The sequence below is a fragment of the Bufo gargarizans genome, chromosome 2 (genome assembly GCF_014858855.1).
Source record: "Bufo gargarizans isolate SCDJY-AF-19 chromosome 2, ASM1485885v1, whole genome shotgun sequence".
Classification (NCBI taxonomy): domain Eukaryota; kingdom Metazoa; phylum Chordata; class Amphibia; order Anura; family Bufonidae; genus Bufo; species Bufo gargarizans.
This window is the reverse complement of record NC_058081.1, coordinates 347,384,213-347,401,774: the sequence shown is the minus strand read 5'-3', so window position 1 is coordinate 347,401,774 and position 17,562 is coordinate 347,384,213.

Below are 17,562 nucleotides of genomic sequence, written 5' to 3'. Positions count from 1 at the left end.
GTTCAGGCCTACCTACACTCTGGCCATTCTCAACTATGTTCCGTGACACAGGGCCAGATTAATAATGGTGCACATGGAGCAAGTGCTCCAGGCCCCACAGTGCACCATTGCTCGGGAGGTCCCAATCACCAGGTGAATTTACCAGTTTTCTGGTGTCCCTGCACTCTATTGTATCTGCATTCGCTGGACGCAGATACAATTAGGCATCCAGCAGCACTGGTGGGACAAAAAAAACATTCCCGCCATTCCCGGCACTTTCCTGTGTTGTAGGCGGCACAATTACATAATCTCGCTGCCTGCGAAGTACCACAGGAGAATGTGTAACATCCCAGAGTATGTTACAAAACTCTATTTCCCTGCTACAACATGTCAGGTGTATATTTATTGTCATCTTGTGTAATCTAACATTGCATTTCCCTGTATATGTATTTTCCAGGCCTGTTTGATATATTATGCTGTAATTTCCCTGTACACCAGCAGGTGGCAGCAATGTATTTAGTTCAGTTTAGCATATCTAGAATAGATACATTCCAATCTAGCTCCCCCCCTCTTTGAGGAAGTGTGGAATGTTCCCACTTCCTGCCTCATGGGGAGAAAAGAAAGTTCTAGTTAGTGTACCAGCCCCCTGGTTTGGGGCAGGCTGTGTTAGTAGGAGCTCCAAGTTACAGGGATCCCAACCTAGAATCCAGCCTCGGCTGAGGCCAAGGATCACTCTTCCCAGCCTGAGCCATCTACCTCAGCTGGTGAAAAGCAAGCAACACCTCCAGAACTACAGATCTCCAGGAAGAATCATTCCCTGCGAGCAGTCCTGTGAGTACTTATCCAGAGTCCAGGAGAAGCCAAATTCCTCCTCAGCTAGTCAGGCCCACACTAAGCAGAAGACAGACAGAGCAGAAGATAGATACCTGCCAGATTATCCGGGCATATAGTATAGGAGCAGAAGAGATATTAATCCCTGCCATACATTGCCAATACCTGCTGGGACCTAAAGACTATCGCTGTAACTCGTATGGATTTATGTTGCCATCCAGTAAAGACAAGTTGCATTATACTTCAAGTCTGGATCTCATTCATTCCTCAATTACTCCTATTAATAACACTCAATTTATTGCAAGTGAGCCAGGATCCAGGAGTCCAGCTGTACCAAGGTAGGAGACACCGTTGACACTACATAGAGACATTATCCCCCTCTGGCATTCCCCACCTGGTACGTGAGTTGCAACACCTTAAAGGCCCTGAGACTATAACCTGTGCACATTGCAATTGGCGTCACAAACTAAAAACTATTAATTTTGCGCCAGTGTGCATTAGTCACCAAAACGGCTTACTGCAAATGCACACCAGAAGTTGCTGGGTCTGCATTGCAGCATCTGTCCCATGTTGGGACAGGTGAGTAGATATTGTCCTGAACTATTCTCTTCATGTGTCCTGACCCTAATCCTAACCCTAATACTGACCCCAACCCTAATACTGACCCTTAAACTAATATTGACCCTAAACCTACTGTATATACTGTACATACATTTATTTATATTAGTGTATAATAGATGCAGTGTGTACAGATGTATACATATTTTCCCCTTCTTGTAGGCACAGTAAATGTGCCATGCCTATGATGCACATATAGGTCTATAATTATAATTAAGGGAGTGTTTGTGAGAAGGTACTGTATATATGTAAAAGTTATTACATCTATAGTATAAACTTGACAACTCTCCTCAAACCTTCGAGAGGCTCCGGAAAAAGGGTAGACCTGAACTTTCAGAAGAGTTGTTAACTCCCCCAAACAGGGCATAGAGGACACATCATGAAATAGCTGGGGGCATACATGGAAGGAAAAGGGGCTTGTCCCACGTGCCACACTATCACGTTTTCTGCAGACCAATGTCTTAGCATTTGCAAGTAGCGTTAAGTGAATTGAGGTATTATGAAGAATTTCAGGGCAAATGTGAATCGTCACAAAGCTGAATTTCCTCTGGTTTCAAGGTAACTAATCAAATTACCCTAAAATTAGGTTTTAGTTTTTAGTTTTTTAACTATTATCCCCGGGAAAACAAAAAATGACTACAAAATAAACAAAACAAGATAAAAAGTTTTCCTAAAAAATCCTAAGAGTCTAGCAGGTGTTATAGACAAACTATAAACTAGCAGGTGTTATACACAAATTTTTGGTCCCAATTAATTTGGGTCCAAAAATTTGCAAACCGGAACCAAAACAAATATTGAGTGGTTTGTTCATATAAATTTGTATCTATGAAACTGGATGACCTGTTGCATGCACCCTTGGCAGCTAAAGGCATCTGTGTTGGTCCCATGTTCTTATGTATGCACATGGCTAAAAAATGTTAATAGATGAAAATGAGCCTTTAGAAGCAAAGAGGGCATTGCCATTACACCTAGAGGCTGAGCTTTCTCTGCGAATGCTGCGCCCTCAACACTTTGACAAGACCAGACTGGCGTGATCAAGTTTACACTACCTGACACTGTCAATCAAAGTGAAAACATTGCAGAAGTTAAAGAGAGAGTAGAGCCTTTAGGTGTAATTTTAACTCCCTGTTGCTCCTCGAGCCTCATTTGTAGAGATGAGCGAATAAAAAAAAAAATCAATTTGCTGGTTCGCCAATTTTTTTAAAAAAATTTGGTTCAATCCGAATTTATTTGCGGCAAATTATGTTAAAAAACGGCTATGTCCTGGCTGCAGAGAGCCTTTATAGTGGTGTAGAACACTGTGGCTTGCAGTACACGTATAGGGAGTCTGGTTTGGTAGTGAAATAATGTGAGTCCGTATGACATGCAGATGACAGGCTTCACTCTGAGAATCACTGTACATTTCACTTATTTGGGCAGTCACAGGGCCAAAACTGACCAGATAAATCAAGTATGACCTCAGCCTTACAGGTCAATGTTAGCGCCAAGAAGAAGCGCACTCCTTTTACACCTTCATCAGCTGATTCCAAATAGATGTCTACAGAACCTGTTCTATTAAGCGCTTATACAAGTAGAGCCCCCCGACAGAGTGGAGAGGGTGTCCGCAGGAAGTTTGTGTTGACGTAACTCATTATTTTGCCATTCCTCTGATCCGTCAGAACAATAACCCACAAAAAACGGATCCTGTCTGTGTAGCATCCGCCTTTACTTGGTCAGCATTTGGTCAGTAATCCATTAGTATTGCTAATGCCCAAAAAAACAGGAGTGGATCCAAAACAGAGATGACACATGAACGGAACATTTGCAAGTCTTCTGTGTTTTGTACCCACTCCTGCTTTTGGTTACCAAATCATATGCCAATTCTGATGGGACCATACAGACTTTACAGCTGCTACACAGACAGGATACGTTGTGCGTCGCATTTTTCCTTCCCTCTTACATATCAGATGAAGGGTCATATAAATGATGATTTCAGCCAAGCCAAAAAGGCTAATTGAAGTAGGGAGGGTGGGAACAGCATGAGAAGTTCACAGAGTGGCCCTATGACATAGTGATAAGGTGAAAGCAACACGAGGAGACCACAGAGTGGCCCAATGACATACTGTAGTCTCTAGGTGGTGGCAGCATCAGGAGGCCACAGAGTGGCAAGGTAACATAATGTGGAGGTGGTGGCAGCATCAGGAGGCCACAAAGTGGCAAGGTTACATAGTGGTGAGGTGGAAGCAGCATGAGGAGACCAGAGAATGGCCCAACCACAGAGTCTGTAGGTGGCAGCAACATCAGGAGGCCACAGAATGGCACAATGACAGAGTGTGGAGGTGGCGGCAGCATCAGGAGGCCACAGAGTGGCACAATGACAGAGTGTGGAGGTGGCGGCAGCATCAGGAGGCCACAGAGTGGCAAGGTGACATAGTGTGGAGGTGGTGGCAACATCAGGAGGCCACAGAGTGGCAAGGTGACAAAGTGTAGAAGGAGCAGCTAGACATGAGCGAATTTTTTAAAAATTCGATTAGGCCGGTTCACCGAATTTTTTGGGAAAAATGTACTTTAATCCAAATTTATTTGCGGTGAATTGCTTTAAAAAACTGCTATTTCTGGGCTGCAGAGAACCTTTATAGACGTATAGAACACTGTGCCTTGCAGTAACACGCATAGGGAATCTGCTGTGGTAGTAAAACAATACTGTGAGTCGGTATGACAAGCACATGACAGGTGTCGCTCTTAGAATCACTGCATACTTCACTTATTTGGGCAGTCACGGGGCCAAAACTGACCAAATAACTCAAGTATCAACTTAGTCTTACAGGTAGAGAACCTGTTCTATTAAACGCTTATAAAACTAGAGCCCCCCTGACAAAGTGGAGATGGTGTCAGCAGTAAGTTTGTGTTGACATCACTGAATATTTTCCCATTCCTCAGATCCGTCACAATAATAACCCCTCAAAAAACGGATCCTGTCTGTTGAGAATTTGCCTTCAGTCAGCATTTGGTCAGTAATCCATCAGTATTGCTAATGCCAAAAGAACAGAAGTGGATCTAAAACAGAGATGACATGTGAACCGAATATTTGCATGTCTGCTGTGTTTTCTACCCACTCCTGCTTTTGGCTACCAAATCATAAGCCAATTCTGATGGGACCATACAGACCTTAAAGCTGCTACACAGACAGGATCCGTTGTGAGTCTCATTTTTCCTTCCTTCTGATGAGAAGTCCACAGAGTGGCCCAATGACAGGGTCTAGAGGTGTAAGCAGTATGAGGAGACCACCAAGTGGCACAATGACAAAGTCTGTAGCTGGCCGCAGAAGCAGCAGCATTAGGAGAAGGCCACCGAGTGGCACAATGACCAAGTATAGAGGCAGCTGCAGCATGTGGAAGCCACAGAATGGCACAACAACAGAGTCTGGAGGTGGCAGCAGCATGAGTAGGCCTGAGAGTGGCAAAATGACCAAGTCTGGAGGTAGCAGCAGCATGAGTAGATAACAGAGTGGCACAATGACTGAGTCTGGAGGTGCCAGGAGCATGAATAGGCCACAGACTGGCACAACGACATAGTCTGGAGGTGGCAGCAGCACGAGTAGGCCACAGAGTAGCACAATGACAGAGTCTGGAGGTGGAAGCAGCATGAGTAGGCCACAGAGTGGCACAATGACAGAGTGTAGACCAAGATACTTCTGGGGACCTGTCTGGCATGAACAGGCCTCTAGTAGCTGCAGACAATGAAAAGACAAAGCTTCAAGATATCTTTGAGCACAGAAGAGTCGCGAAGATCATCAAGATACCTCACTAAAGATTTTACCGCATATAATCCCAGAGCTGACCGCAGAATAAATTTAGTTTTTCGACCGAAATACTTCAATAAAGATTTTACCACATATAACCACAGCGCTGACTAATGAATTAATTTAGTTTTTCGACCAACATACTTCAATAAAGATTTTACCACATATAACCACAGCGCTGACTAATGAATTAATTTAGTTTTTCGACCAACATACTTCAATAAAGATTTTACCACATATTACTACTGCGCTGAACGCTGAATAAAATTTGCTTTTCAACCGAAATAAGTCACAAAAGATTTTACCACATATAACTGCAGCGCTGAACGCTGAATACAATGTGTTGTTCCATTAAAATACATCAATAAATAATTTACCGCATATAACTACAGCGCTGAACTGCTGAATATAATTAGTTTTTCGACCAAAATATGTCACAAAAGAATTTAATGCATATAACTGCAGCGCTGACCGCTGAATACATTTAGTTTTTCGACCAAAATACTTCATTATAAAGATTTTACCATATATAATCGCTGCACTGACTGCTACCGCCGCTACTTCTGTGAACCCCTTCACCACTACTTTCAGGGTAGGTAGGCTGCTGCGAAGCAGGTGCTCTACCCCAGGCATGTTTGGCTCCTGACCTACCACTGCTACCACCCTGCTGACTCCCAGCCATGCTTTCAACACATATAACCGCCGAGGTGAACTGAGAATATATTTTTCTTTTTGTACTGAAATAGGCCAGTAAACTCTTTCAATAGAAATAAATGCAATTGTGAAGTGCGTATATATTTTTCTTTCTGTACTGAAATAGGCCACTAAACACTTTTGCATCAAATAAGTGCACCAGTGAAGCGCGTATATATTTTTTCTTTCTATAATGAAATAGGCCACTAAACCCTTTTGCCACAAATAAGTGCACCAGGGAAGTGCATATATTTTTTTCTTTCTAGAATGAAATAGGCCACTGAACGCTTTTGCCACAAATAAGTGCAAGAGTGAAGTGTGTATATATATATATATATTTCTTTTTTTACTGTAATACTCCCCTATACGCTTTCAACAGAAACAACTGCAGAAGTGAACTGAGAATATATATATATATTTTTTTTTTAACTGAAATACGCCCCTATATGCTTTTAACAGAACCAACTGCAGAAGTGAACTGAGAATACCAGTATATTTTTCTTGTTGGACTGAAATAGGCCACTATATGCTTTCGCAAGAATAAACTACAGAAATGCACTGAGAATATATTTTTCTTGTTGTACTGGAATACGACCCTATACACTTTGACCAGAATAAATTTAAAGAGTGAGGTGCGTATATATTTTTCTTGTAGTACTGAAATACGCCCCTATGTGCTTTTAACAGAAATAACGGCAACAGTGCAGTGAGTATATATTTTTTTTTTACTGAAATACGCCTCTATACACTTTCACCAGAAATAACTGCAGAAGTGAAATGCGTATATATTTTTCTTATAGTACTGATATAAGATACTAAAGAAACTAAGGCTTTTCAACATAGCACTTGAGGCCCAATAACAAATAGCTGGAATGACAGAGCTGTCTAATAACTATTTGGATCCCCAAATAATCTTTCCCTGCACTTGTAAATCGCTTTCCTATCAATGTCCCTAGCGCCTTCTCCCTGCACTAAGATGCTGTGAAATGATTCCTTCCTATACCTTCCATGCACTTATAAATCAGTTTTTCTGTCTTTTTTTTCCACAATCAGGTTTTTCCAATTGCTGCCCCTAGCACCTTCACACATCTGCACCAACAACTTGCACAGGAGCACACTCAGCTTCTGCGACTTTAGATGAGTGGACGTTAGTGTTGATCGAGCACCAAAGTGCTTGAGTAGAACACTTTGCGATGCTCGGGTGTTCTACCTCAAGCACAATGAAAGTCAATGGGTGAACCCCAGGCACCCCCTGCTCTGAAGAGGGGAGGGTGTCGGGACTCTAGTTGGCTTAGGAATCCCTTCTCTGACTACATATATAGTTATATCCATATATGGAGTCAGTGCTTGGGGACACCCCAGTGTATTTAAATCTAATTTCTGAAAAATGTCTTCTGGGATTTGAACTTCCAGAGGCAAGCATCTTATCCACTCAGCTATAAAGCTGCATGCTAAACTGTGTCAGAAAAGGCTCATAGTTATTTCTGATGTAGTGAGTATTCCTATTCAGTAGAAGACTTATTTAATATTTCTGTTCAAGTTAACATTTATCTCTATAGTGTAGTGGTTAAAGTCCTTGCCTCTAATATACAAGGTTGGGAGTTTTGAATCCCGGCAGAAACGTTTCAGGAACATTTATATATGTAAGTTTTTAGCCATAATATATTTACATATATTATTATATAGTTAGAATATATAATATACTAGCTGAAGGACCCGGGTACATTTAATCTATTTCATTAAATGTTTGTGTGTGTCGTTAAAAGATATCAACACTTTCCACTATAACAGTGACATCTATAGCACCCTGCCCCCAAAACAGTGACCTCTACAGCCCCCCACCCCTTAACATCGACCCCCCCCATAGTGCCCCGTCCTTTAAAATTGGACCTCCACAGCAACCCACCCCCTTAACTTAGACCTTTACGACAGCCTTCCCCTTTAACAGTGACTTTCCCAGCATACCACCCCCTTGACAGTGACCTCCACAGGGACACGCCCCCTAAACAGTGGCCTTTACTGGATCAGGGGCATGTCCTTTTGAACAGCTCACTCTAAGACAGCAGCACTATACAGTCTGAGTGTGAGCTGCAGGGAGAAAGTCACCCTCCCTCCTACCTCTGCAGCTGACAGAAGTTGATTTTTACCTAGATTTTTCAATCCCCGCCAGCCCAGGGGCGTAACCTAACCAGATCAGGGGCGTGGCTTAGCGGGAGCGGGGTTTTAAGTCTTTTGAGGGTGGACACATTGTGGCAGGGGGCGTGTCTGGTATCCTTCCTGCAAGAATGGCGCTCTTCTTGGCACCTTACTGGCTAATTTGCATACCAAATAAACTGGATTTTCAGAGGATAAAAACATATATTGCTGGAACAAAGGCACATCTTGAAATAAGGTATTAAGTGCTATTAGGCCATGGTTTTACTTCAATAGCAATTATGCTGGAGACAGATTTTTTTTTAAAGCTCTACTACAGCAGTGAAGAAAAATGGCTGGGTTGTTATGGAAACCTGGAGTAAAACTGTGTATGTGGAGGCTGGAGGACCTGCGATCTTCTAGTGGCTAATAAGGGTCATGTGACCAAGCTTCTATTGGCTAATGCATTTTTTGGGAATATCTCAGGAACTGGGACCTGGTCTAAAACCTTCCCACCTGATGTACCTGTGTGCCAAATTTCGTGATTGTAAAGTAATTAAGTGCCACAGTACGGATTCCTTTAGCGGACATACACACATACACTCAGATTTATATATTCGATTACAATATATGTACATATATTATGGCTAAAAACATCAGTAGTAGTTGCCCACATATTATGCATTTATATATATCAGAAGTATATACACATATACACATTTATTTTGTGCTGTACATTTTTACAAATACTAAAAACAATATAAATCTAATCTCTATTTCTGAAATACTTCTGCCACGATTCAAACTCACAACCTTGTACATTTGAGGCAAGGACCTTATCCACTCAGCTACAAAGCCAAAAGCTAAATTGTGTCAGAAAAACCTCATAGTAGTTTCTGATGTAGTGAGTATTCCTATTCAGCAGAAGACTTATTTTATATTTCTGTGCAGATTAACATGTAGCTCTATAGTGTAGTGGTTAACATCCTTACCTTAAATGTACAAGGTTAGGAGTTTGAATCATTACAGAAACATTTCAGAAAGAGAGATTAAATTCATTTATTTAATATTTATTTTTGTAATTGTAAAAAATATATGGCACAAAATAAATGTGTAATTAATATATATATATCTATATATATAGATATATATATATATATATATATATATATATATATATAGATAAAATCATACTTCTGATAGGTATATGAACGGTATATGAAAAAACTATCTGTGGAAAACTACTACTAATGTTTTTAGCTGAGCATGCTTGATCAACACTAGTGTACACATACAGTTGTGTTGTCTCTTGGTGCTTGATTGCTGACGAAATGCATGACCAGGAGCAGGAGCCTTGACTGCCGGAAACCGGGTGCGTGCCAGTGGGGGATGCAGTGGCTGCTGCGGAATACTGGACCACCACAACGGAGCCACGGTTCTCTTGAACATCTGCACCGCCACTTTCCGGGCAGGTAAGCTCCCGTGGAGCGGGTGGTAAACCCTGGGCATGTTTGGCTACCGTCCTCCTGCTGCTGCCACCCTGCTGACGCCTGCCCAAGCTAGTGACTTGCTAGCTCATGGGCAAGTTGACACCCTCTTCTCCTGATGATGATGATGAAGCCCCTTCGTCACCTGGCTCCCAAGTGCGATCAGCTACATTATCATCCTCGAGTACTGTCTGCACATCACTGATGTCCTCCTCAACTGTCTCTGGGTCAGGAGCCTGACTGCTCTCAACACCAGCTCCCACGCCACTCTCCTCATCACTACTTGCCCATCTAGCGGAGGAAGCGGATGTCTCCTCCAAGTCTTTGCTGGGCAGTAGCTGCTGACTGTCCTCTAGTAGCTCTTCCTCACTGAAAAGTGGAGCTGAGGCTACAGCATATAATACTTCTCATGGTGAGGGAACAGAAAATGACAGAGGCAGGTTGAGGACAGGTGAGGGCACAGGGCCTGCTCCCAGGCCATGCCAACTAAGTGTTGTGTCTGACAAACTCACTGACTCTTGGCTGGGGGTGTCTGATGTCACTTACGACGAAGTCGAAGATTGAGTCAACCATTCAAGAACCGCTGGGTTGCTGGTCAAGGCAGGACCGCTCGTTGACACTTGGAGCTCAGGCCTCTCTTAGTGACCCCTGCTGCCATGGCCCCTTACTCTGCTGCAATCTCTACCTGCAACAGAAACATTTATGCCTCTGCCACTCCCCTGTGCAGGGCCTGGCACTTCTCTGCTTGACATACTGTTAGATCAAATATTTTTTATTTTGCCACTAATACACAGCAAACAGGGCTTTAGAATATATCACTGCACTGCTAAATGGCAAATAGGCCCTCATTTTTTAAAACTGTTACAGAACACAACAGGCTTTTCAACAGATAAGTGCAACGCTAGGTGGCGAATATATTTTCATTTCGCCACAATACACGACAAACTGGGCTTTAGAGTATAGCACTACACTGCACTAGGGCAAATAAAACGTAGAAATCTTTCCTTGTAATAACCCCTGTTAATGCTTGTATCAAACAGCACTTGCACCCTAATAAGAACGGTTTGCTGGAATTACAGAGCTGTATATTGGCAATTTGGATCCCCAGTCAGTGCAGCAAGGTGTAATAGGAATGTTCCTATTACCAAGGCTGTAACCTCCCCTACTGAACACTGTTCAGCAGAAATGCTGTGGAATTATTCCTCCCTATCCTTTCCCTACATCTTGAATAATCTTTCTCTGCATTTGTAAATGTTTTTTTTTTTTTTTTTTTAGCACAATGATGTTTTTTCTTTCACTGTCCCTAGCGCCTGCAGATGTCTCTCCCTGCACTAAGTATGCTGGTAAATGACAGAATCTAAGATGGTTGCCGTTATTTATAGGGCTGTGACATCACAGGGCTGGCTGCTGATTGGCTGCATGCATGGTATTATGGGTGTTCCTTGCCCCATGTCCTCACACATGCATCAGACATTTTAGGAAAAAATGTGATTCGTTACCACGAATAAAAAAAAATCCTGAAATTCGGAACGAATTCCGCTTCGTCAGCTTCGATTCACTCATCTGTACTCATTTGCATATTAAAACTTAATTTTTCTCAGCAATGCGGGCACATATGAACATGGGGCCAACACAGATGCCTTCACTTGACAAGTGCACATGCAACAGGTCATCCAGTTTCACAGATACAAATCTGCTGACAGATGCATTTGAATGAAAAGCTTATGTTGCACAGAAGTAAATTGAAGTGAGCTAAAATATAAAGCAGAATTTGGAAGTGACTGCTTATAAAACTGCAAAAAATATGCATTTCCACCATGAGAGCATCCTTCTTTTATTGAGTTTATATCATCAAATAGGAACTGCAGGTAAAAGCCAGAAAAACTGAGCGACAACTAAATTCTCCATGAGCAAAAGAGACAAAAACAAAAACAACTTACAAAATACATAGTGGAGTCCTAATAAATAACCCCTGTTGTGCCTTTATTCTTCATTCTATGGGTGATAAGAAAATATGTCAATACTAGAGCATTGCTAAATTAATGCACATTGACATGTTGATGCAGTGTTTTTCTCCTCACTCTTTCTCAAAGCATTCTGAGTGTATTTGTTTGTTACAGAAAGAAGGCTTAGCTCCTGTGCCTTTCAAACTAAAATTGGAAAGCTAGCTTTTTCCTTTTGTACCCAACACACAATGGATTCTAAACTTTTGGATATTTGACTTTTTTCTAAACTTGCCTTATTGTATGACTGCATTTAAAATATTTGTTTTTGCTTAAAGGAATCAAACAATTTGGATATCCCATGTATAATGGAAGATGTGAAACACAAGCAAATCATAAAATAAAGCAAAAAAAAAAAAGTGTAATATTTGCACACAAATATTATAAATGTATTTCTCCAAAAGCAAATAAATAAATTATTTTAAAAACGCATAATATAAAGATCCATCTCAATAGAAGCCATGCACATAACAAATATGGACCAGGAAATCAATAAAGCAGAAAAATGGAATGAAAGTAAAAAATAAGGGCTTGATCACATCTGCATTGGAACTCCGTTCAGGGCTTTCTTCACAGATTCCTTAAAAACTACTGGACCAAAAAAAGTTCTGCATGCAGGACTTTTTGGTCTAGTAAAGAAACTGAATCTCAAATGGAAACTGAACTGTCTCCATTGTACTTAATAGAGTTTGTTCAGCTCCCTTCATCAAATCTGGCACTTCCGTTATTTTCATTATGGAGAAGAAAAACAGAAATACATAGTAGTGATGTGAACTCACCCTAAGAGCTCATGCACATGAACGTATACCGGCCATGCCCGTGCTGCGGAGCACAAATTGCCATAGGGTAGCGTATGCGGACGCAGAACCCATTCACTTGAATGGGGTCAGCGATCCACATCCGATTGGCCGCACTGCAAAAAAGTAGTGCATGCACAACTTTTTTGCTGTGTGGAGGAACAGACATAAAATCCACAGAAGCACTCCGTAGTGCTTCTGTGGGGTTCCGTACCGCCGCTCTGCACCGCACCTTCTGGATTGGGGACTCATTCAAGTGAATGGGTTCCCATCCAAACAGCAAGTGCCCATACATTGCGGACGCACTGTTACAGGCCCGGCCGGCACACGTTCATGTGCATAAGCCCTGATACATCTGGACTGAAAGGGGTTTTCTAAGAATTATGTACTGATGAACTATTTTTATTATAAGACATCAGTATCTCATTGGTGAGGGTCCGACATGCAGGTGTTTGAGAAGGCACTGTCCCTCCTTTGAGCACCGTAGCCTTGTCTCTGCTCGCCAAGTGCAATGAAGTCACATGACCTAGGCAAAGCTGGAGCTACTGCCAGAGCCGCTGCCTTCTCAAACAGCTGATCAGCAGGGGTCCCGTTGTCAAACCTTCATCGATCTGATACTGATGACCTATCTAGAGGATCATAGGCTTTCAGATTAGCTCCTAAAAGGAGGTATATGTGACTTGACCTCCTCTTTTAGCTACGGAATGTAGCAAGGTGCTGTCTGCAGCCCAGAAACTCTTGAAGATATGTCAAGTGTTGCATGATCTTTGTTTATAATGCTTACATTATTCCTTCTTTAGTTGAACTGATAAGTGTATACTTTCATTCTCCTCGTCAATAGGCCGTGTCCCTATACAGTTTGACTCTTTCATTAGTGTTTGGAGAGTATCAGGCTGTGTAGGGACATGCTCTACTAACAAGGGTAATAGTAACTCCAGGCTGTTAATTTATTTATACATTTCAGGAACGGCACATTGCAGAGTTTTAATAAGAATGTTCCAGAATTGTTATTTCATGGGAATACTAGAATTTTATAACATGAGCTTTAGTCTAAAACATTGATACAGAGCTGTTTTGAGCCAATGTCTTAGCAGAGATATCCAAAAATAACCAATAATATTCCTTAATCTACCCCGATTTATCTCAGATTTTCTTTATGTTTTCACATGTTTTACCCTTTGATAAGTCTTGCTGTAATAGAGGCACGGCACAATACTATTATGACCCTCTATACCTGTGTGTACTGCAAATGTGCCCATGTGATCAGGAAAATGACCGTTCTAATTTACTGATACGGAACTTAGATTGTGATCTCTACTGGGGACAGCAAGTAATGACAGTGTCTGTAAAGCGCCGAGGAATATGTCAGCGATAAATAATGAAACAAATATCAAAGAAACCTCTGATCTGCAATCAACGCGGATCATGACATACAAGGGGGAAACAAAGTAGGAATCCCCCTTTGATTACAAAACAGAGGTACACCTTGTGACAGAATCTATACTCATATTTTGGAGGACCTGTATTCAACAGGTTAAATGCACATTAGGTACAAAACATCTTTATTTCTTAGATGTAAGATGCTACACACCATACTACAGTATCTGAAAGGGTGTATTTTCCATATATTTCTTTCTCTATATGACTTTTATGTTATCAAGTAAACTATATCATATTACATTTACATATTTCTTAGTCCCGGAGCAATTTATACTTCTTGCAGAGAAACCTGCATGTTGACTTACAGAAATGTTGACTCTTGGCTAGCAATGCTAGCTAGCACACCCAAGGTGAATAATCCTTGATTAGCATCGATGTAAATTAAAGTGAGTGTTCACTTTGTTTTACCCAATGGCTAACTGATCAAGGTCAAAAGAACAGATAACAGTAGGAAAGCCATTAAACAGATTTCAGTCTCCATTTAACAAAGCTAGTGTGAAAAATAAGTATTACATTGCACCTATGGAAATTAATGATATTAATGATGCCATCACATGATTATGGGTGTCTAATTACCAGGCTCCCAAGTAATACTAAAAAGGAATAGTACTATAATATGTATATAGTACTATAATATGGCCCTAATAGTCATATTCCATCATTGGATGTGATGGGAAAGGCATAATTGGCAGGTGTAGATTTGGGGAGCCATGTGATCAAATGTCTCCCACACTACTTCCCCCCTATCAGCTGTTGCCTGATTTTTCCCATAGACGGTTAACAGCTGGATACCTGTTAATAGTTATCTTCTTTGCTCACACACTCCTCTTTACTTTCAGGTACCATCATATGCGTCCAGATTCTGTTCAGCCTAGTATATCATTCCAGATGCTGTCTGAGTTGTGGTGGCTTATGGAATATGGTAATATAAGTACAGGAAAGGGTCTGAACTTACTTAGAGGTATGTTCTGATGTCTGAGTTTATTCAGAGGTCTGAATTTAGGGATCTGATCCTGGGTATGAATTAATCTAATAGAAATAATCTCTGTTTTGGCCCTAGTGAAACCATCATCAATATGATGTGTCCCTGCCTGGACAGTTGTACAATTGAAAATTGTCAATTTAATCATTTCCAGGAGAAATAACATAGGAATTGTAAGCAAATTTGCTCCAGAATTGGTATTTCATGGGCAAGACTTAAATGTGCTAAAACAGAAGTGTCAGGGGAGATAACATATTATATTACATTATTTTTTAGTCCGTTCTTATCTATACTCTGCATCATGATAAAAAACAGACAATCCCCTGTGTAGAACTGGCATCTGACAATTACAATGATCACTGTACGGTGCAAATATTGGTTAGATTAGTAGTATAATGGTAGCATACAATTGTCCCTGAAGAAGAAATGTCTATTCTTCACCATGTGATTTTACAGGGAAATCTATGTATTATTATTATTTATTAGTAAAGCCCCATTCATTCCATGGCGCTGTACATATGATAATAATGAACAAGACAAGTTACAAACTGGCACAGAAGGAGAGAGTGCCCTGCCTGTGAGAGATTACAATCTTCTTGTGTAGATGCTGCTGTTTTTTTTTTTTTTTGTTTGTGCACTTATTGCTTTCAGTGGGAGGGTAGCAGCTCACAAGATGATTGCAATTAGCTCTTGTTAACCCCTTCGTCCTCTGAATAGAAAAATAGCTCCTCACATTAAAGCCCCAGAGATACATATGGTATGTAGTGGCCCACAATGTCCTTCTTCACTGTCTAGAGAGAGATAGAACTATACATTTCTATGCATTTAGAAGTAGGGGTGAATGAAAGGTGCCCGGACCACTACACCTGCCTCACAACGAGATCCGTACACCAGCAATAGAAGGAAGCGAGGAAACTACTGTCCACCAGTGATAGCAGGAGAAGAAGACCAGAAGGGGGGGGGAGGGAAGAAACAATTATTTTATTGCATGTATATTGCAATTAGAGATGAGCGAATTTAAAAAAAAATTGATTTGTTGGTTCGCCAAATTTTTGGGGAAAAGTTTGGTTCGATCCGAATAAATTTACGGCTAATTACGTAAAAAAATGGCTATTTCCTAGCTGCAGAGAGCCTTTATAGTGGTGTTGAACACTGTGGCTTGCAGTAACATGCATAGGTAGTCTGGTAGTGAAATAATACTGTGAGTCCGTATGACATGCAGATGACAGGCGTCACTCTTAGAATCACTGCACACTCCACTTATTTGGGCGGCTACGGGGCCAAAACTGACCAAATAACTCAAGTATGAACTCAGCCTTACAGGTAAATGTTAGCATCAAGAAGAAGCGCACTCCTTTTACACCGTTGTCAGTGGATTCTACATAGATGTCTACAGAACCTGTTCTATTACATGCTTATACAAGTAGAAACCCCCGACAGAGTAGAGAGGGTGTTAGCAGTAAGTTTGTGTTGACGTCACTGAATATTTTGCCCTTCCTATGATCTGTCAGAACAATAACCGAATGAACCCAATTCCATCATCCTTTTATTGTAGAAATTTTGTATGTGAAACAGGCCTTTTTCTGGAATTTTATTTTGCTGTATGGATCGAATTACGTTGTTGTGGGTTCAGCAGAAAACATTATGAAGACACTGATGACAACACAGCAGCAGACTTTGCCTTTACCACCTATTCAGAATTAAATCAAGCAGCTTCAGTAAGTTGAAAATATTTGTTATCAGTGACTGCCGGACCCCTGCGCTGATCGGGCGGACGCAGCTCCTGTACCCACCCAATCAGCCCGCCATACATGTACGGCATTGGTCCTTAAAGGGTTAAATGAAGCAGCTTCAGTAAGTTAAAAATATTCATGTTATCAGTGATTGCCGGACCCCTGCGCTGATCGGGCGGGCTTAGCTCCTGTACCCACCCAATCAGCCTGCAGTACATGTACGGCACTGGTCCTTAAGGGGTTAAATCAAGTAGCTATAGTAAGTTGAAAATACTCATGTGTTTTTATCTTCTCCGTCTGCATTCGATCTCCACAGCACACAAGACATGACAGGAGAGCCTCTGCTTTGGAGTCCAAGTCCAGTTTCTTAAGATCAGGAGTTCCATCAGAATTGTGTGTAACATTCTTGCTCCCTGTGCAAAGCCATAACAAAAGGACTCTGTAGGCATACACATCAGAGGAAGTTGATTTTGTTGGTTGTCCCAATTTTTATTCAGGAGCAGTAAACAGCGGGAAGCAAATAGAGGTGGCTGAACTCCGCTGCTTTGTATCTCTTGTGAAGTCAATGTCTCCAACTATGCCACTCTCGCGATTTACAGCAAATACATTATTTTTATGTAGAGGTCCAAGAATTATGTTGGAGACATGTAGTGTATGCAAGCCATGTGCGACCCCTCTCATCACTCTCACGCTGTTCTGCACCTGGCTTGCCTGGGCGAGTCACACTAAAGGCTACACTACACTAAAGGTTTTTCAATATATAACAACGGTTCATACAGAACAAAGTTTACAATCACCCATCAATTTTCCCCAAAAAAGGCTGTTTCACATATAAAATTTCACCACTACGTAATTCAGTTCATACCGTAAAAAGGGCTTTAGAATATATAAGTGCACCGCCGAACATCAAATAGGCCCAAATGTTTTCTACTTTTACATAACACAAAAGGCTTTTCAACAGATAAGTGCAACGCTGAATGACGAATATATTTTTATTTTGCCAGTAATACACGGTAAACTGGACTTTAGAATATTTCACTGCACCGCTGAACGGCAATTAGGCCCTAATTTTTTTTAAACTTTTA